Raw genomic sequence first — 23,863 nt, forward strand, 5'->3', positions numbered from 1 at the left:
AGATTAGGGTTAAACCTAATAAGGGGATCCATAGATCGAGTTAATGCAACCCTAGAGTGTTAATTAGAGAAAAGTCTCAGTTATTCAATCTAGGGATTAGACGTTATTAGTCTTGAATAGGGATAATAACAAAACTTAGGGATCTCTACAGAACAAGTTGAATGAATAAATCGTCCGATTCGGAGCTAGAATAACAAGTAAAGTCTAGGTGGATTTTTCTTTAGGTATTGTATCAAGTCAATCGATTTTCCCAAAAGCAATTCCCCAATTCTTTTCTCTGTGCGTTCTTAGTTTAAATAATTAGTTAATTAAAAGAAACCCTTTTATTCTTAGGCTAGATAATAAAAAGATAGTTATTACTAGTACTTTTGGTTCCCTTAAGTATGATATCCCGGTCTTGCGATTACTATACTATTGTTCGATAGGTGCGCTTGCCTTTTCATCGTGATAATAGTTAGTCTAGGTTTGATCTCCATTATAAATAATTATTAGTACTTTTGGTTCCCTTAGGTATGATATCCCGGTCTTGCCATTACTATACTATTGTTCGATAGGTGCACTTGCCTTTTTGTCGTGATAATAGTTAGTCTAGGTTTGATCTCCATTATAAATAATTAATACTTGTTAGGAATCATGCAATCAAGTTTTTGGCGCCGTTGCTGGGGAACTAAAATATTAGGAATACTCAATTTTTATTACTTTAGCCATTTATTTTTTCTTGTAATTTAATTATTACTAATTAATTTACTTTTTCTTTCTCTTGGCAGGTTTTCCTAGTTTATGATTAGAAGAAACCCGTCAGGACCATTACTTTTTGACGAAAAAATCGATCACATAATTCGTAGAAACCAAAGAGACTTAAGATACACAGAGAACGAGCAAGAAGACGATAATCAACCTCCAACTGACGAGATGGCTGAAAACCAAGGCAATCAGCTACCTCCTGCAATTGCGCGTAATCAAAATCCTGCTCCACGTACTATGTATGATTATGCTAAACCTTCTCTAACAGGAACTGAATATAGCATAGTTAGACCGGCTATAGCCGCAAATACTTTTGAACTGAAACCTAACACAATTCAAATGATACAGGAGTTTGTTCAGTTTCATGGTTTGCAGGATAAAGATCCCAACGCTCACTTAGCAAACTTTCTGGAATTTTGCGATACATTTAAAATCAATGGCATTTCTGCTGATGCGATTCGTCTTCGGTTATTTCATTTTTTATTGAGGAACAAAGCTAAACAGTGGTTGAATTCGTTACCACGAGGGTCAATTACTACTTGGGAACAAATGACCGAAAATTTTTTACTAGAATACTTTCCACCTATATTATGTAATTATATCTCTTCTTTTGTGCAAATGGATTTAGAAACACTTTACAATGCATGGGAGAGATACAAGGACTTACTGAAAAGGTGCCCTCACCATGGGTTACCGCTTTGGCTTCAAGTACAAACATTCTACAATGGTCTGAATCCCTCAACTCGGCAAATGGTTGACATAGCTGCTGGCGGAAGCATCAATAACAAAACACCTGGAGAGGCTTATGAATTCATTGAAGAAATGTCACTGAATAACTATCAGTGGCAAGTCATGAGGACTAAGCCAACAAAAACAGCCAGCATTTATAACGTTGACTCAGTTACTATGCTGTCAAATCAGGTAGAACTTCTCACTAAAAAGATTGATGGTTTTCTTAGTTCTACGCAGGTACATCCAGTAATGAGGTGTGACTCAAGTGAAGGAGGTGTGCATACAGAATATCAATCCTTCAATCCTACAACCGAAGAGGAACAAGTCAACTATATGGGTAACAATAACTTTAGATCTCAAAATAACCCATACAGTAATACTTATAATGCAGGTTGGAGGAACCACCCAAATTTCTCCTGGGGTGGTCAAAGGAATCAAAAGCCACAAAATCCTCAGGGCTACCAACAGCCACCCTACCACAGGAAAAGAAGCCAAATCTTGAAGAGATGCTCTCAAAGTTCATATCAATGTCAGAAACCCGTTTCCAAAATACCGAGACAGTACTTAAAAATCAACAAGCATCGATCCAAGGACTCGAAACTCAGATAGGCCAGCTATCCAAACTAATCTCCGAATGACCACAAGGTAGCTTACAAGTAATACTGAACCTAACCCAAGGGAACACTTCAACGCAATTAGTACTCAAGATAAGGAAGGATTCATTGCGCCTGAGCCAGAATTGATGCAAGAAACTGTGGTGAGCAAAGGTAAAAGTGTGATAAGTCATAAAAAAATGGTAAATAAAGAATTTAAACCTCGTATCCCATATCCCAACGGAACAAGGAAAGACCGCTCAGACGAACAATTTGGTAAATTCCTTAAACTTTTGAAAAAATTACATATTAACTTACTGTTTATTGAAGCTTTGTCGCAGATGCCGAATGCAATGAAATTTTTAAAAGAGCTTTTAGTAAATAAGCGAAAGTTGGACGAAGCGTCACATTGGAGCTAAACGCAGTCTGCTCAGCTATTCTACAGAATAAGCTACCCCACAAATTGAAAGATCCAGGGAGTTTTACAATTCCTTGCTTAATTGGTAGTTTAGATATAAGTCATGCAATAGCTGATTTAGGGGCTAGTATTAACGTCATGCCTTACAAAATGTTTAAGCTACTAGGTCTTGGGAAACCTAAACAAACTAAGATGAGCATTCAATTGGCAGATAAAACTATAAGATTTCCTAGGGGTATTATTGAACATGTACTAGTAAAAGTAGATAAGTTCATATTTCCCGTTGATTTCGTTATTCTAGACATAGAGGAGGATAATAACACCCTTTTGATTTTAGGGAGGCCCTTTTTAGCAACTGCTAAAACAATTACCGATGTTGGCACATGTGAGCTTACACTTCGTGTAGGATATGACACGATCACCCTTCAAGCTTGTAATTCTGGCATTACATCGAACATTAAAGGTAATAGTCCACACCAATCTACTAAAACTGACAATATGACTTTGCAGAAATTGAGCTTCAAGAAAGTTCACGAGCCATGTTCCAGAAATGATAGAGGACACATTCATAACGAACGAAGGCTACGGATAGAGGAGCTGGACGAATGGCGAGCACACAAACCGAGAACACATAATAAACTGAATATACTCCAAAACAAGCCCGATACCTTTCCAAATCAACTTAAGGTTGGCGCTAAAGTCTTACTAGATGCCGCAGATCCCCACATTGTCACTACCACACCGAATGAGGAAATCCCTCTTACGGTACTCAGTATTTTTCCATTTGGTATGGTAGAGGTGAGTCATCCCAAGTTCGGCACTTTTAAGGTAAACAACACCTGATTAAAACCTTATCTTGATGAGATTGATAGCAGGAATGAGGAGTACGAACTCTTCAAACCACCCTGACTATTCACTAGAGAGGTAAGTCGAGCTTAGACTATAAATAAGCGCTTCTCGGGAGGCAACCTGAGCATTAACATATTTTGATTTCTTTATTTTTAATTTCTAACATGTTAAATAATTAACTTTATCTTTGAATTACAAAGTTTTTCAGCACACACAGCCAGGTACACGGGCGTGCCTAAAGCTGTGGCCAAACAGGGGAAGAGACACGGTTATGCGATATGGCCATGTGGAAGCAGGACATGATTTCCCCAAAACACGGGATGCAATAAATCCCCATGGCTGTGCGACATGGTCGTGGGTGAAATTTATAGGTGAACACGGGCATAGGAATAGAAAAATACGGGCGTGCCAGAGGCAAGGCTCGATTCTGTTTCTTCGACACGGGCGTGAGACATGCCCATGCTATTAAGCCGTGGACAACAATGTATGGGCATGGTACCCTAACACACGGGCGTGGGAGAAGCGAACAAGGCTAGGCACGACCATGCGACATGGCTGTGTGCTACACACGCTCAAGACACACGGGCGTGGGATAGTAGCCCAGCACGACTTAAATCGCAAAATTTGAAAAACACGGGCTCACTTTCAGAGTACACGGGCGTGGCCCTAGGCTGTGTGGCCCTTCCTTATATAAGCAAACCACTGTTCATCTTCTTACCCCTTTCAAAACCCTAACCCTAGCCGCTGCAACTCCACACAGTCCCCTGCCACGCCCATGCGCCGCCTTCAACTTCGTTTTTGACGCTCAATCTCTCTCCCTTAGCATTTGTTTACTCTTTTCACTTCTATTTTACTTATTACTAATGCTTATTATTACAATAATTTCCATTTATTTTGAACTATCTTCCATGTCTGTTCATGACTTTATCATTTAGTTTGCATTTTTAGTTAGTTATTATACATTGCATGTTAAATCAAGTGATTAGGAAACTTCATACCCATGATTTTACCATGCTCATTCTCATGATATTCCCATGCTAATATCTCTCATGTAATTTGCATTGTTCAATTATTTCTTATACATTTCATGTTATAGGAAAGCTTCATTCTTTTACACATGCCATTACTACATACAATGACAAAGTCACGAGATTATTATATTAGTTATGTTTGGTTGTGGTTGAAAGTCTGCTTTTTAGTTGGAAATTGTATTCCTTTTAATTCGAACACTCATCAAGATGACTTGATGATTCTAATCACAGGTACCATGTCATAGTCAAGAGGAAAGAAAACTGTCGTACCTACTTCGAAGAAGAGGAAGGGAGCGTCCTCTTCCACGGCCTAACCATGAAAATTCATCACCCTCTCCTACAGTTTCCTCGAGGGCCCCAGAAAGAATTGTTCCAAATACTTCGGGCCCGGCCCTTAATTATGGGCCGCTGCATCGACTGGGCTGCCATAGAACAAGTCTAGATGGCTGACGGATTCGGGCTCTCTTAACCACTGACCCGTGGGAACTGTTCTTCATGATTATCGAGCCGACATACCCCAAGCTCACGATGGAACTCTGCTCAACGTTCCATCTCCAGACCGTAATGGCAAGGTACGATGATCCCGGCACGGTCTAGTTTCGCCTAGGCGGATTAATCCGCCAGCTAAGCGTCCCAGATTTTGGTGCTGCACTAGGCCTATATACGGAGGAATTCAGGAAGAAGAATGAACTACATGCTCTCAATCGCCACATACATTTCTCACCCTCGAAGTGCTGGCACACTTTGGCCCCTCGCACAGCCTTGTACAATCCTAGCCGCTCCAAGGCATCAGTTCTCCCACCATCCCTGAGGTAATTACACGCTATTTTAGGTCACACAATTACAGGAAGGCGAGAGAGCACTGGCGTCGTCAACACCCACGACGTCTACTTCTTATGGTGCATGTCGCAAGGGCACATCATTGACCTTACCAATTTCATCGCCCTTGCGATTCAGCACCAGGCAGAGCGGCATCAGAAGGGGGTCAACTCCATTAGACCTTACGTGACTAGGCTGGTGCAACACTTCGGGCTCGTCAATACCGCGGCCCAAGAATCATCTCTCACCCTTATCGGTCAAATGTCTCCACAAGGCATCTCGAGCATGCTTAGCATGAGGATGATCGAGAGACGCCGAGGAACCTACCCTCCCCAGTATTGTCTCGCCCAATCTACCGAGGAGGAGGCCTACGAGGATATTCCTGATGATGTCCCCCCACAACACGAGGGCCCACTAACTCAGCTACCACTACCCTCTCATCCAGTTCATGCGGCGGCTTCATATGCTGACATCACTGAGCGCCTCACCCGATTTGAGCAGCAGTGTTTTCAACGATTTGACAACATTGATGCTACTCTACAGCAGATTTGTCAGTACCTCTACATCTCATCGCCAGTCCCACCTCGCGAACCATCCAGCGATGAAGATGTTTAGAAATATTTATTTCTTATTTTATGTTTTTATTTTTATTGAAACTACTTTTTATTTTTATTAGATTTTAGAAATTTTATTTTTAAGTAATTATTCTTCCTAATATCCCCTACAAAGTTCCTGATTTTATCACAGTTATATAGAGCTCTTAAGCTCATCATCACATAGGAACTTAAACTCCACCAGGAAAGGTTCTCCACGACTGCCATGTCCTGATAGACCACGACCATAACTACCACTAGATATAATATTCTTTTGGCACAGGACTTATGGCCTAATGAACCTCTACGACCGCCGGAGTATCCTCCTCCACTCTCGAACCGATTCCTCTCCAGAACTCCAGTTCGAGGATTTCATCATACAGGAAGTTTCACTTCTCTCCCTATCTTATTTTTATAGTCTAAATATCTATCTTTGTATATTGAGGGCAATGTACATCTTAAGTGTGGGGGGTATTTATTTCATTATCAGAAAAATCCCTGAATGATCACCTTGTTCTCTTGAAAAGCTCTCATATCATATTTAGGATAAATTTTAATTGATTTATGATTTTGATTGATATATCTTGAATTAAAACATAGGCATTTATGCATTGATAGTTTAAACTTTAAGACATTAGAGAATCAAGCATGATAAGTTGACTTTTAAGAATTTAAAATTATAGGTTGTTTCCCCAAGTCTAGGTATTACTTTAAATTGGAATTCACGAGTCTAAACATCAAAAAGCCATAATTTTTTGTTAGATTTTTGAGCCTTTTGAGAATCTATTAATTTTTTCATGCTCACTTTTATTATTGCTTTGAGTGCGTCAGTATTGAATTGTTATTCTAGAACTTGCTTGATTATGCATATCGAAACCACACCATTTGATTTAATATGTCAAAATGATTAAGACACTTAGGATTAACCCACTCATGCCATGAAAAGCCTACCTCCACGATTAACCCCTAGTAAACCCTCTTGAGCCTAACAAGCCATTTCTTGTATTACCCTTAATATTAACCTTTAACCCATTATTGTCGAAATCCCCTAAATTAATCCCTATTTTTGTCGAGATTTAAGTTGAATGCACTACCTAGCTATGTTTTGTTCTTAATAGTTAGTCTATATTAGTTTAACTTCTTAAAAAAAAAAAGAGAACTATGTATACATATCTGTACTTTCATATTCTGAGAGAAACTCTGTTGTACGCAAGTGAAGATTAACTATTTTTCTAGTTAGGCAAATTTTTCAATTCAATCTCGATTCTAACCCTTTCTTTCAGCTTGTGACCACACCCTCTAACCAACCCTCATTACAACCCTCTAAAGACCTTTTGATTGATGTATCATGTATCATCTTAAATTATAGTGGTGGAGATTTCATTTTCATGCAAGCCTCTGGTAATGAATTTTCATTATTGACTATTGAGTGCTTCATTTATTATCCTTAAACACCTTGAGTGATTTGAGTGAATCTTTAGTGAGGATGTGAAACTCTGTGATATTCTGAATCAAAAGTAATTACTTAGATGTGGAGCGATGCCTATGTTTGCATGATTAAATACTGAACTTGGAATGTTTGAAACTTTTATGTTCTTTTAGTTGAATTCTCAATGTATGATTACCTATGGATTATTTTGGGATATTATTGATAAGAATTATAAGTTGAGGAGAATTTATTTTGATTATGAGTTGAAGATTTTGCTTGAGGACAAGCAAATGCTTAAATGTGGGGGTATTTGATAAACCGTAAATTATACATATTTTTACCCCATGTTTTATGTATTTTATGGATGATTTGTCATTAGAATTGGTGAATTCGATGCTCCTAATGCTTTAATTTCATTTTTTATACTTAGGAGAGCATAGGAGAGCTAAAGGAATGAGAAACGGGCCAAAAACGGAGAAAATGGGCCAAAGTACAAAATCAACACGGCCTGGACCTCCTCACACGGGCAGACTACACTGCCATGTCAATTTGGCAGGCTCGAGCACGGCCTGAAGTAATCGAACACGGGCGTGTGCCACAGGCGTGTCCCTACCGAGCCCAAGTTGAGTCCAATTCGAAAAAGGCTAATTTTGAGGGCTTCTAGGCATTCCAAGGCCTATAAATACACCCTAGAGGAGGAAGAAAAGGGAGACAGAGAAGGGGGGTAAAGAATTACCCCAAGAAAGCCGATTGATCCATCTCGGAAGGCGGATTCATCATCAAGATTGAAGATCTCTCCTCAATTTCCCTTCAGGAGTTTTGGGTTTTCTTTATGTTTTGTATTCTTTATTCTTCTGAGATGTTTTCTTATTTAGTTATGAAATAAACCCCTAAATACCTAAGGGGGATGAAACCTAAGACGAATCTTGTTATTATTTTCTGAATCGTATGATAAATATTTAACTTGTTCTTAATTATGTGTTCTTAATTCTTGTTTTGATATCCCAGGATACTAATTCAAGACACGCTCTTATTCAGAGGAGGAATAGACCCTGTCTAAGAGTACATTTGTCATAATTAAGCGGAGTTGATTGCGCGCCTAGAAATAGGGTGACAAGATTTTTTCAGATTAGGGTGAAACCTAATAAGGGGATCCATAGATCGAGTTAATGCAACCCTAGAGTGTTAATTAGAGAAAAGTCTCGATTATTCAACCTAGGGATTAGACGTTATTAGTCTTGAATAGGGATAATAACATAACTTAGGGATCTCTATGGAACAAGTTGAATGAATAAATCATCCGATTCGGAGCCAGAACAACAAGTAAAGTCTAGGTGGATTTTCCCTTAGGTATTGTCTCAAGTCAATCAATTTTCCCAAAAGCAATTCCCCAATTCTTTTCTCTGTGCGTTCTTAGTTTAAATAATTAGTTAATTAAAACAAACCCTTTTTGTAACACCCCTAACTCGTGACCGACGCCGGTGTCGGACACGAGGGGTTAACGGCCAAATCCTCTCTAGATACCAACCAATTTGACATTACCAGTCAGGCTGGAAAACTGCGTCACCGTCGCCTTAAAAATCATATCTCGAGTTTCAAAACTCGGAAACTGGTTTCGTAAATTTTCCCTGAATTTAGACTCATATACCCATCCATGGATTTATTTTTAGAATTTTTGGTTGGGCCAATTGGTACAGTTTATTAGTTAAAGTCACCCATGTTACAGGGATCGACTGCTCTGACCTTCGCACGTTACAACTTGGATATCTCTCTGTACAGGGCTTTAATACTGGTGCCGTTTGTTTCTAATGAAACTAGACTCAAAATGGAATCTGTACATATAAGGAATGACTCCTAATTCTTTCTGGATAATTTATGGTAAATTTTCAAAGTCGCGACAGGGGACCCAGAAACCGTTCTGGGCCTGTCTCACGAGAACTTTAATATTTCTCAGTATACTGCTCATATGGTCGTTTCGTTTCGTCCATATAAAAATAGATTCATCAAGGTTCAGTTCCATAATTTACTCACTATTTATTTCTACTTCTACTATTTTTAGTGATTTTTCAATCTCATCTCACTGCTGCTGTCCGCAACAGTTACTGCAGTAGACTATGCCAATTTCATGAATTTTCCCTTGGCCTTAATCATCCATCATACATGACACAAATTATGGCCACCTTATCAAAATTAGAGTTTCTAAGACTCGTGGCTATAGGCTCTAGCATCCCACTCGACGACCACATAGGCCATTTTCGCATGGCTTAAAGTTTACAACCCACAATTCGACAAAATATAATAGCCTATACATGCCAAATGTTCTACAACAACAAAAACAATACCACAAGATTTCAGCCGTTGTGATGACTTCAGCGACGGTCCCGATCACGCAAACAATACGAGTCCGAGAGACCTAAAATGGGTGACAAGAAAAACACCGAGTGAGTTTACAACTCAGTAAGTCATAAGCATTCATCAATCCACTGATAAAGTTACTACTACATGTACAACAAATGAGGCTAGGTACTCGTCCATATCGAATCTATACCATAATACCTCGGACCTTTCGGTCCAATCTCGTACCAATTCATACATCCACATTTCATATTCTACACAACAAGATAATCGAAGCATTTTTACACATTAACTCATTTTCCAGCACAACCATACACATTTCAATCATCACATAGATTTAAGGCTTACCAATTTCAATCCCCAAGCATGAACGAATTCTCTATTCGTCATGAGCTCGAGGTACTTACCGATCCGCTATCCATACTCAATTCAATGGAGACACACCCTCCATATATATAGAGTACGCACACACAGTGCTTACTACTCGATTTTGCACACTTAGTGCCACGTAATTTAAGCTCACACACAGGTGCGTACCCTCGAACTCGCACACCCAAAGGTCAGTATTTTTCCAGCTTGCACACTTAGTGCCAAATATTTCCAGCACGCACACTTAGTGCCATATATTTCCAGCACGCACACTTAGTGCCATATATTTCCAGCACGCACACTTAGTGCCATATATTTCCAGCACGCACACTTAGTGCCAATCTCGTCACCATACACACGTATTGCCGCACACATAGTGCCGAAAGCAAACTTTCTACACATTCCACTATTTCTTTTACATTCAACAATTATCCTCATTCCATACACATACAATTTCATTTATACATATATATATAGCATTCCATTAAACACAATTGCATAGATTTTCCAATCATTTAAGCAATATCAAACATATGTGCTTAATGACTTACCTTGTCTTTGGGTAAATAATTCCAAGTCGGCTACTCGATGATCTTCGATTTCCCCTTGTTGGACGCCTCTCCTTTAGGATCTTGAGCTTAAACAAATAAATTAACTCATTCAACCGCTTTGGTACATATATTGGTATCCACATTTTAATGATCTTATGACATACGGAACGACATGGTAAAATTTTTATCTTACTACCTTACGTTCTTAGCTATTCGGCTAATAGCCTTATGCAATTACCATACTATCAATAATCCAATCATACATACACATATACATATTCGTACATTAGGTAACCACCCTTACTAATTACCCAATTTTAGTCAATTTTATACAATCGAAGGCAATATCATAAATGGGTATACTTATATAGCCGAATGTGCTAAATTTGATCTAACATCACCTATACACTTGATTGAATGGCCGAATACCTATACTATCAATTATAGTGTCACTTTTATTCTTTCAAGCACATAGTTTCCTCCCATGAACACTTGGCCGAATTTTCTTTTCTCTTCTAGCATAGCTTCACATCTCAAAATTAAGAGTTGCAAATTACAATTAGGTTACAACAATGCCCATAATTGACCGAATGCTTAAGCTCAACTAAGCCAAAAATTCATTCAACATCTTTTAATTTGCCCTTCACTATTTTCTTCAATTCATCAAATACAAAGTGGTTTACATCTAATATTAAACCAAACTTGCTAGCACACAACATTCCTTAACCGAATGTTATAAACCCAAGCTACATATATTGTTCATTAAGACCCTTCGATGGCCACATTCGCCCCCCCTTATGAACAAACCAATTTCAACCTTCAAAAGAAAAAAAAAACATATGTACCAAGAGCTTCAACTACTTGGCCGAATATCAAACCTCCAAACAACAAAATTTAATCCATGAAATGAGTAGAACTTGAACTAATCACCTCATTTATACCTAAATTTCCAAGGATTTCAAAGTGCTTACCTCTTCCTAAGCATCATCCAATCCAAATCATGAACCAAAGAATTCCATTCTTCTTCCTCCTTCAAGTCACGGCAATGGAGAAAAGATGAGCATTCTTTTTTTTTTTTCTTTTTCTTCTTTTACTAACATTATTTTATCTCCAATGACCCATTCCTTATTATTAAAATCTAATTAAACATATATATTGCCCATCAATATCCCATCTTGGTCGGCCACCATTAATAAATTGGGCAATTTGACATGCAAGTCCACCTTTGTGTTAACATGCACTAATAAGCCATTTAAAACTAGCCTATCATATTTCACCATGTCTCACATTGATCCCTATTTAATAATTTCTCATACAATTGGTAAAATTAGAGAATGAAACTTCCACCTGTGCATGTACACACACAATAAGCATAGAATATAACAATTAATTATTTTTATGACTCGGTTTTGTGGTCCCGAAACCACTTTCCGACTAGGGTCAATTTAGGGCTGTCACACTTTTATTCTTAGGCTAGATAATAAAAAGATAGTTATTACTAGTACTTTTGATTCCCTTGGGTACGATATCCCGGTCTTGCCATTACTATACTATTGTTCGATATGTGCGCTTGTCTTTTCGTCGTGATAATAGTTAGTCTAGGTTTGATCTCTATTATAAATAATTATTACTTGTTACGAATCACGCGATCACCACCCATACTTGCACCAACTTACACAACATCAAACATAACAAATCCAAGCATAAATACACATAACCAAATAGCCACAACCATGAGAATCTTCATCAAATGCATTTAATAAAAAATCAATATTAGCCAATATTAATGGCCTACACAAAATGAATATCACATTCATCATATGAGCTAACACTTGTGGCTAAACTAACAAGACACTAAACCAAAGATTCAAGTCCTTATACATGCCACAATTAAAACATTTAAACTAGCCTATACCAAAAGCTTCAGGTGATAGTGTGATCGATGTCTCCGACATCCGTTGATCCCCGATACTAGCTTGGCGGCACTAAAATGGAAAAGAGGAGTAAGCACAAAGCTTAGTAAGTTGCATATAAATAAGTAACAACATCAACCATGCATATTATAAATCAACACAACATTCTTGAGTGAACAAAGGAAAATATCACTACATGCTTATATATCATAAGTATAAGCCAAAGATTACAATGTCGTCAAAATAATTTCATAGCTAGAACTTACTCATGTCACTCTTACCATCAAGGCAACATAACTAGACTCATATCTCATGAGTTTTGAATAAATACCTGTACCACTCTTAGCATGATTATATCATTCCATATCGTTGTCATAAGCTTTAAAATAACCCGTGAAACCATTTGGAACACTAAAGGATATCTGACAAGCTTTACACAAGAGGGTGAATTGCCGATGCCTGTTCCAAACATGGTCTTACACTGGCTCACATGTTGAGGCCAATGCCATTTCCCAGACATGGTCTTACACTAGCTCTCGTCTCAATGTCGATGCCACTTCCCAGACATGGTCTTACACTGGCTCTCATAATGTGACCGATGCCATATCCCAGACATGGTCTTACACTAGCGCACATATCAATGCCGATGCCATGTCCTAGACATGGTTTTACACTGGCTCTCATTACATTGCTGATGCCATGTTCCAAACATGGTCTTACATTGGCTCTAATATCATGGTCGATGCCATGTTCCAAACATGGTCTTACATTAGCACACATATCACCCAAATGTCATGGCATGAATATCCAATCTATTCCTAGGTTCAACCGGGAATTTACCATGTTAATTTCATCATGCATTTTTTATAATCATATTCAACCATATTATGCAAAATCGATCATTCAACACATAATCGCGATAAAGTTGCCTTACTTACGTACAACTTACCTCAATATACAAAAAGTGGGCAATTAGTTGGATTTAGTTTACTTGCTTGGCCTTCCCCCGGTCTAGGTTCGAATTTCGTATTTCTTGATCTAAAATGATAAAAATTCACTAATTTAATCATCATATTAATCAATGCATTTCATAATTCATATTTTGGCAAAATGACCATTTTGCCCCTAGACTTTCACAAAAATTATGATTTTACCCTTAGGCTCATAAATTGATTTTCATCAAATTTCCACATTACCCAAGCCTAGCCGACACTACTTTAAGCTTATGGCATCTCACAATTTCAATTATTTCACTCATTTGCAACCTATTTTATATTCTTCACAAAAATGGTCCTCTTAGGTGTTTCTATAAAAATCCTTTCACAATAGTTGATTGTTTAACAACCATGATTCATTTTCTTCCATGAAATTTCAAAAATAAATATGATTACTATTGTGGAAAAACCCTAGACTCTCAACCATTATGCAAAATAGCCCCCCATAAGTTAGCTTAAGCTACAAGGGCCCCAAAAGTACAAAAATCATCAAGAAAGACCATCAAAACCACTTATTTGCAAAGGAAAAGAGTTGCTGAAATTTCAAGCTTCCAAAACCCTTATTTTTCTGGTATTTTCGGTGGAGAGGAGGAAGATAGAGTTGATATCTTTTTCTCCTTATTTTATTTTATTTCTAGTCAAATTAGTAACCAACATTTCACCTAACTTTGACCCTACAATATTTTTGTCTCCTTGATCAGAAAATAACATATTTATGGTCTATTTACTCAATAAAGACCCCTAATTTAATGTTATATAGCTATTTGACACCTTTAGGTAGTAGAACAAAACTTTTGCACTTTATGCGATTTAGTCATTTTTCAAAATTAAGCAAGCAATCGCTAAAATTATTTCACCAATATTTTCATGCACTCATATAGTCATGCTATAACACATAAAATAATATTAAAAATATTTTCTCTAACCTCGGAATAGTGGTTCCAAAACCACTGCTCTGACTAGGCCCAAATTCGGGCTGTTACAGGTTCTATTTCATTTGATTCAACCTTATGCCTATTTCACATAGAACTACAATTTCATTAGAGCGAATGGTCTTATTATACTCAATTTTAACTGGAAAGACCATTGATGTGGGAAAAATCATCCTGAGAGAAATGCAGAATTGTGCTGCTAGACATTCTGGCCTAGCTTACTTTCCCTTTATGATAACAATTTTGTGATTGGAAGCTAAAATTCTTGCAAATGTAAGGAAGACATGTTATAGCCAAGGCACAATCACAGATTGGGACCTCTACCGCATAGCTGGAGACTCTATTTTACAGCAACGAGTTGAAGAGAGCAAGGATCCTGAAGAAGAAGAAAAAGATCCCACAAAGATCGAACCAAGGCAGTCAGCTGAAATCCCTAATAAGGCAGAACCAATGGAACCAGTAACTGAACCTGACGTCTCAATTTCAATGTTCAGGACTCAATCACCTTGCCTAGATCTTCAAGATGAGCTGTTAAAATTGATGAACATCATGCAACATATGTAGTGGCAACAACAAGCTTACTGGAGATATTAAAAAATACGGGATGACTCAATGACAAGCTCTCTTACGAAAATATACAATGACCCATTTATTTTTGTGCTTGAGTTTTCAAGTTTCATATTTGAACCATGTAGTCCACTATCTAAGAGGAAGCGAAACAATTCATGCAAAAACAAAGACGATAGAGCAAAAAATGAGTCAAATTCAGAGGGATCTGCAAATAAATAAAAAGGAAGGATCTTGACTTTATTTTATTTTCATTCTTAGGTTATCTAATAGGATTAGGTTTTATTAGGAATTTTTATTTTCACATAATAAAACAAGAGGTGGAAATCATAAATAAAAATGAACAAGTTGCAAAGTAGAAAGTGTGGCAATAGATATAGACATGTCTAGGATTGGATCTAGAGAGAGCTAGGTACTTAAGCATTCAAATTGACTCACCTCCTCTTTTCTAGAATCCTACCTGGTGTATAGTATCTATTCACTTTTAACAATGAGGACATTGTTCATCTTAAGTAGGGGGACTGAAAAATTGAAATTATTTCCACTCAGAATAAATTTTTATTTCAGTTATGATTAGGTTATATTTTGTTCAAATATTTGAAATTTTATTAAGTATGATAAACTTTAGTATGAATAAAATTTGATTATTTCAATAATTGTTATGTTAACTGAAATATGACATAAATGTATTTTTAATAAAGCATGCAAATCATACCATAAAATTTTTAGTTTCTTAGGAAAGTTAGGCATGCATGAAAGTTTAAGTCTCTAGAATTGACTAGTAGTTTCTTGTGGCGAACTCCTAGGAAGCATTGAATGTTGAAAATGATTTAGGCAACTTTTGTTTGGACTGTTTGAGCCTTTCAAGCCTACCTTGATGAATTTTTATCCTTTGAAACCCAACTTTGAGACTATATGGCCTAATTTTGTTTGAACCTTCGCAATATTTAGCCATCACTTTTCTCTCAATTATCTTTAAATTGTCCCAAACACTAGACTTAGTACTATTTAGAATATTTTTTGAAACAAGTTTGGAGGAGTTGAAAAGAAGTATCAAATGCTCAAAAAATTGTAATGCATACAGTAAAATGTTCGTGATATTAAAAAAAAGAGAAAAAAAAGAAATAAAAAAGAGAGCATATGTACTCGAAAGAAATAGATGTATAAAAGAGCATGTGAAAGTGAAATAAGTTGGTGTATCGAAGGTAATTATTTTGAAGGACTGATTCAAGACAAGTCTAGAGTTTTTAGCCTAAATTTATCTATCTTTTACCTACCCCTAGCCTAGCCACATTACAACCTATTTAAAAGACCTATTGATTCAAGTTTTTGTGCTACCTATATTAGTGGAGAGAAATTGCTATGTTCAACATATGAAGGCATAAATTAAACTTAATGATTGCAGCTTAATCTTGAATAAGGGAATAAAATCAAATTGGTAGGGATTTAACATGTCTTTATTTGGAATCATTTAGTCTATTTTTTCTATCATAAGAATGATTGAGATTAATTTGAATGATATGTATACTTAAGTTGCATAAATATCAAAATTCTTATTCTTGAGCATAAGTATACTAAAATCATAATTTTAGGAAGAATGTTGTTCTGAAGAAATTTTTCAAAGGTGTTTTTCGAGAAATTCTTTTCAAATTTGTGCATTACTTGGGATGAGCAATGAATTGAGTTTGGGGGTGTGGAGACACGAAAATATACACACTTTTTCATGCCCTTTTTAACTCAAATTCGTGAAGTTTTAATAAAATTCTTGTCGAAAAATGTATAATTATTATGAAATAATTAAATTACACTCAAATTATTATGTATTAATTCATAATATAATTAATTTTAATTTTAATCCAATTTAATTTGGGTTAAATAAATTATTGTTAATTAATTATGAAAAGGGGCCCAATTGAGCTGAACCAAGAAAACAGAGAAAACCGAGTACTGGGCAGCCCAAAACTGTCCGACATGCTGCCCCAATCAGCTTCCCTGGCTGATTATTTGGCTTCCAAAATTTCCCTTGAAGACTCCTTCAAATTGCATTCAAGCCCTCCCACTATTTATGCCTCTCTAGATTTGCCCCTACCTTAAAATAGCATGTTTGAAATCTTCAAACATGCCACATGTGTCGCCAGCCATGGGGGGAGTCCTTGGCTGCTGATTTTGGCTATTTTTATCAATCTTCTCAACCTATAAATACCCCCCTTGGCTGCTCACTTCAAACACATCTCAACCCTTCTCATCTCTTCACTTCTCTTTCACTTTTCTCTCTTCATTGTTCTTCATTTTCTTCCCTATTCGCTTGCCGATTTTACCTCTTAAAAAAAGTCAATCAACCACCATTTGGATCATACTCAAGTTTTCGTATAAGCCTCAGTTCAATAAGAACAAATACAGAAGGAGGAGCGGAGCAAACTAGTCAAGCCACAGAGAAAACACTAGATTTGATTCTTGTTCCCTATCCTTTTAATTTTGTTATTGTTATGATGAACATGTCTATTAATGTTTGTGATGTTTATATGTTTAATTTAATTAATATGGCTTAAATTTAATTCATGTTAGGTTGATTACATTTCATCTACTTCATTTATTAAAATTGTGTTTGTGTTGTTATAGGCCTCAGCAAGATGTTTGATTAAGTAAAACCATGACTAAGTTATTCTTGCATTACAACTATAAGGTAACTAATGAATTAATTATTTAAACGGATTGAAATTGTAATTAATTGACACAATACTTAATCAGTGCATGTTTAATCATCTATGGTAGCTGAGGCTTCAATTAGCAACGGTATCTAGTGATATATTAGCCTTGCATAACTTGCAAGATTAGTGTGATTAAACTGTTTCAAGGGAGAAATACATTGTTACCTCACGAAATCTTTTATGTGCTTAGGAGATTGAATTAATCCTTTGAATTGGCATAGAGATATTTACAAGAGATTATTTTTATTTCATAAGTATTCATGTGCATTAACACATTTTCTTATTAGAATTTGTTTAATCGGTTGAATTGACATAGAGATATAGTTAAGAGATAAATGGATTTTGGTAGGTAAGTATGTTCATAAGTTAGAAAATTACCGAGTTTCTGTGAGTTTATTTGTAACAACATGAACATAAGTTTAATAATTCTGAGTTAGGAAATGCAATTAATCTAGCACAATTATGTCATTTTGATTAAAATCATCTTTTGAAATTGTGAATTGGAACTTTTATTTTATTTTTATTTATTGTACTTAGTTAGAATCCTAGTTTTTAACCACCTCCTCAAATTAAAATATTTTTCTTCACCAAAGTGTTTTTAAAATTGCATTCATAAATAATTCTTTTCACAGTCCCTGTGGGTACGATATTGACATTTACTTGTCACTTTATTACTTTTGTGATTTTGTACACTTGCACATTTTTGTCGTTCCACTCTTACTCTGGAATTGAAACCACTACATACTCATCTTAAATACGTTGTTTTTGGTGCTAACAATACTCTCCCAGTTATTGTCTCTACAACAGTAGATGTAACTCAAGAAGAGAAATTGGTCCATATTCTTAAGAAACATAAACGAGCTGTTGCTTGGAGTATTACCGATATTCGAGGTATTAGTCTATCTTTTTGCATGCACAAGATCAAGTTGGAAGATGAAGTCAAGCAGTATATTGAGCAATAAAGAAGATTAAATGAGAAGATGAAGGAAGTTGTTAAGAAAGAAATTATAAAATAGCTTGATGCTGGAATTATTTACCTTATTTCTGATAGCAATCTGGTAAGTCTAGTGCAATGCGTTCCTAAAAAGAGTGGCATCACTGTGGTTAGCAATGATAAAGATGAATTAATTCCTACATGCATTCCTACGAGATGACAAGTCTCTATGGATTATCGCAAACTTAATGCTGCCATAAAGAAGGACCACTTCCCACTTCCTTTCATTGACCAAATGTTGGATTGGCTTGCTGGAAGAACCTATTACTGCTTCTTAGATGGCTATTTTGGGTACATTCAAATTGCTATTACACCGAAGGATTAGGAGTAAATAACTTTCACCTATCCCTTTGGAACTTTTTCTTTTCGCCTTATGCCTTTCGGTCTTTGCAAGCACCAGCCACATTTCAAAAGTGCATGATGGCAATATTCTCAAATAATTGAAGATTCTTTAGAGGTTTCTACGGATGATTTCTCAGTCTATGGGAATAATTTTGATTATTGCGATGACAATTTAGATAAAGTATTGAAGCGATGTAAAGACACACATCTTGTTCTAAATTCAGAAAAATGCCATTTCATGGTAACTGGAGGCATTGTGTTTGGCCATCGCATCTCTAGTCAAGGAATTGAAGTAGACAAAGCTAAAGTAGAAATCATTGAGAAATTACCTCCACCGACAAATGTGAAAGGTATTCGCAGTTTTCTTGGGCATGAAAGGTTTTATCGAAGATTTATTAGGGATTTCTCAAAAATTGCAAAACCCTTATGCTTATTGCTGGAACAGAATCGAAAATTATTCTTTGACGATGCATGTTTGGATTCATTTATTTGATTAAAGAAGAAGCTAGTAAATGCACCCATTGTCGTTGCACCAGATTGATCTCAACCTTTTGAAGTTATGTGCGATGCAAGCGACTTTGCTGTCGGAGCTGTTCTAGGAGAACGCAAGGGAAAAATATTTCACACTATCTATTATGCTAGCAAAATTCTTACAGAGGCTCAAATCAATTATACTACTACAGATAAAGAATTGTTGGCTGTAATCTTTTCTTTTAACAAGTTTTGTTCTTATCTTGTCGGTACAAAGGTTACCGTATTTACTAATCACTCAGCGTTGAGATATCTTTTTGCAAAGAAGGATGCAAAACCAAGACTGATACACTAGATCTTACTATTGCAAAAATTTGACATCGAGATAAAAGACAACTAAGGTTCACTGAATCAAGTTACAGACCATCTGTCTCAATTGGAAGTTTGCAGCAAAGATGGAAAGATACTTCAAATTGTCGACGCATTCCCAAATGAGAAGTTATTTGCTGTGGATGCAACCCCTTGGTATGTGGATTTGGTTAATTATCTAATGTGTTGAAAACTCCCATTTGGGTGTCGCAGGCAATAAAAAAGAAGTATTTTTTCGTGAAGTAGTAAAGTATCATTGGAACAAACCGTATTTATTCAAGGTATGCAATAACAACATCATTTAGCATTGTGTTCTGGAAGAGGAGATACTTTCAATCCTGAAGCACTATCATGATGCTCATTATGGAGGTCATCTCGGTGACATGCGAACTGCCACTAAGGTTCTCCAATTAGGATTCTACTGGCCTTCATTATTCAAATACGCCCACAATTTTGTGAATCAGTGTGATAGGTGTCAGCACACTGGTTCTATATTTTGGCACAATGAAATGTTGCAACAACCAATTATGGAGGTTGAATTGTTTGATGTTTGGGATATGGATTTTATGGGACCATTTTCAAGTTCATTTGGAAATCATTATATATTAGTAGCTGTTGACTATGTCTCGAAGTGGGTTGAAGCTGTTACAGTCCCAAAGGATGATGCAAAGACAGTTCTTAAATTTTTTCACAAGCATATACTCACCCGCGTTGGCACACCAAAGACATTGATTAGTGATCAGGGTACACACTTTCATTGCAACCAAGTGGCAATTGCACTAAAGTGATATAGAGTTAATCATAGAATGGCTACTACTTATCATCCGCAAACTAATGGACAAGCCAAAGTATCGGATTGACAAATTGAAAACATTATTGGGAAGGTTGTGAACCCTTCGAGGAAAGATTGGTCTTCTAGATTGGATGACACTTTATGGGCATTACGGACAACATAGAAATCTCCATTAGGGATGTCACCGTATCAATTGGTTTTTGGGAAAGCATGTCACTTTCCAGTTAAACTGAAGCATAAAGTAATGTGAGCAATTAAGCAAGTGAACATGAATTATGAAGCTGCTGGAAAGAAAAGGCTATTGGATATCACTGAACTAGAGGAGATTAGGCGAAATTCCTATGAAAACGCTACAATTTACAAGGAAAAGACCAAACGATGACATGACAGAATTATTAATTTATCGCGGGTCAACTAGTTTTATTATTCAATTCTAGACTGAAATTGCACCCGGGTAAATTACGCTCACGTTGGTCTGGACCTTTCAAAGTTGTCGAAGTATTTCCTCATGGTGCAGTCACAATCAGAGATTTACATGATGGACAATAGTTCAAAGTGAATAGACAACGCTTGAAACACTATTTTGGGAATATTAATCAAAAGCAGGCATAGACCATTAAACTGGTTGAAAAATTTTAATTTTTATTAAATTTATTATTATGTGATTTTATTATTATTTTTTTGTTTTTGTTCAAGTTTGTTTTACTCTTTTTTTTTTTTGCAGAACAATTAGGTATCGTTGTCAATGCACTTGGGCTTTATTGTCAACGTAGTTCGTACTATTGTACTGTCAATTATGACTCATCAAGAATGAGGGCATATCAAAAATTTTAGATCCCATCGTTTGATCAAAAGTGACCTAGCCATCTGAGTGGGCGCAATTCTCATTGGACATATTTATTCCTACCAACTTTATATCCCTTCACAAAAGTCACGCCTTTCTATCTTCTTCTTTCACTCACTATAAACCCTCTCTCCACTGTGCCGATTGTAACACGTACACAGCAGCCATTTTCATTCATTTTCTCTTCCCCAAGCTCATACCTTTACAAATTTAAACTATCTTTACTCAAAAAAATATGGCAAGAACGAAAAGATTAATCAAGGAAGCCACCAAGTCTGTTGAAGAACACTCATCCTCTGTAACTACAATTTGTGAACCAGAATCCTCCATGCCAACGAAGAAAAAAGAGTCGGTGATCTTTTTAACAAAAGAGGCCAAGGATAAGTTTCAAGACAACATTTTGAAGCAAAACTTCCACCCAGAATAAGGAATTCTCCTTGCGCAACAGCAAGACTTGGGCAAGCAAGTCTACAAAACCATTTCTAAGCTGAAGTGGGAGACTTTCTACACTCATCCTGGAAGCTATTCTCCTTTATTGGTACGTAAGTTTTACGCTAACCTTTATGACCATAAGTTAGAGTTCATCTTTATTTGAGAAGGCTTAATCCCATGGGATGCTAAAAAAATCAATGAGCTGTGCAACACTAAAGTGGATGTAGATGAACACTTCGAGTTTATTGAGGATATCACAAATGATAAAAGAGACCTGTTGGTGAAGGATTTATGTGTTGAAGGAGCATTATGGACGGGTTCTCATTAAGGGAATTATACGATGCACCGACGCTTCCTAACACTGCAATGCAAAATTTGGTTTTATTTTGTCAACTGCAGGCTACAACCCTCTACTCACAGCACTACAGTCACCATCGATAGAATGTGTCTGATGCATTCAATTGTCAAGGGAAAAAAGATTGATGTTGGCACAATACTCCACTAGGAAATTGCTAACTACACCGCAAGGAAAACTGGAATTTTGGTTTTTCCATCATTAGTGATGCTATTGTGCCAGCAGAAGGGGAATGTAATGATGATAAAGTCCTGGATAATAAAGGCCTAATCAATGAAACCTCTATTGAAAGAATGACTTGTGGCAAAGATACACCGATAAGGAGGCAGAGACAAGCAAGATAAAGAAGGGAAAAACCAAGGTAGAAAGCAAGGGAACAAACCTGACTGCAGAGACATTATTGTTGTACAAAATTAAGGATATCAAGAAGTTGGCCAATTCTATCAACAATAATCAAATCAGGCTTGTCGTTATAATAGAGGATATAGACAGATCACAAAATTTATTCTATACTTATATTAAGGCTTGGAACAACTCTATTATAGCCGCATTAAGTTAGTTAAGTCTGGTCCCACTCCTAGAATTTTCAGTGTTCCCACCAATCATTCAAGGTTATGAACTCTCATATGAGGATGATAACTTAGGAGACCGAGACAGATCAGTGGCATCTTTGCCCATTATGTACATCTTTATTGATGAGAAAAAAGAGGAATCAAGAGACATTAAGGAGTGCATGCAAAGGATTGATAGTCTGGTCGAGGGTGACTCCATTGCTGGTCAAGAGGAACATGCTATTGAGGAGGAAGTCCTTATTGCAGATGTGATCGAGAAAGACAAGAAAGAAGATGCTAAGAAAGAATCTGCTCAGAATATTGTCACTGCACCTGAGTTTATGGGTGCAACTATTGATAATTTGGAGTAAGATGGAGTTAGACCGATGGAAGATGCAGAGGAAGCAATCGATGAAGTTGGGGCAAAGCTGAAACCCGAGAAGCGATCCAAGAAATGTGTGAAGCCTAAAGAAAAGATAATAAAACACTCAAAACAAAAAAATCGCTAGAAGGAGGAGAAAAAGAGGAGGAAAAAGAAACAACGTGCAACCACATTTATGGTTGAGAAAAACTGAGTTAGTTTTTTTCAGTTTTTTTTAGCTGTAGTGTTCATGCATTGCATGTAGCTTTAATTTTTATTTTGTTAGTGCACATTGTCATTGCATTTCTGTTGTCATTGCATTTTAATGCATTGAGAACAATGAAAACTTTAAGTTTTGGGGAATGCATATGGGGTTTGGAAATATACCCACATTTCAAAAAAAAAATTTGAGTTTAATGAAGCATGCAAAGTTTATTTGTGGTTAATACAAATGTGTTTGAAAATTTTTGTTATTATTCGATGCTTAATTCTTGAATCATGTGAATTATCTATAAATGAGTTGGATAAATTTGATTGAATGTTGTATCTTCAATTCTTTGATAACTGATTTAGGTTGCATTAATAATGGATGACTAGTAGCATTCCTTGAATCTTGAATGGATCTGCCTTTTACAATTGCTTGTATATATAGTTATGAATAAGAGACACTCCAAAGTGGGTGTATTGTGAAATGTTAAAGAGGGAACACTCCAATGCAAGCGTTAGAAAAATGAATCTGGCCAAAGGCTGTCA

The 23,863-nt window shown here is 36.4% G+C and overlaps 1 non-coding gene across 1 annotated transcript; it reads right to left on the reverse strand.

Annotated features, from left to right (window-relative positions):
• Nucleotides 1-1,329: 1,329 nt before the first annotated feature.
• LOC128282711 (small nucleolar RNA R71) lies at nucleotides 1,330-1,436 on the reverse strand. The gene has a single exon (XR_008273066.1). It is a non-coding gene; the product is annotated as a small nucleolar RNA R71 (small nucleolar RNA).
• Between the last annotated feature and the right edge of the window lie 22,427 nt (nucleotides 1,437-23,863).

The sequence above is a fragment of the Gossypium arboreum genome, chromosome 10 (genome assembly GCF_025698485.1).
Source record: "Gossypium arboreum isolate Shixiya-1 chromosome 10, ASM2569848v2, whole genome shotgun sequence".
NCBI lineage: Eukaryota > Viridiplantae > Streptophyta > Magnoliopsida > Malvales > Malvaceae > Gossypium > Gossypium arboreum.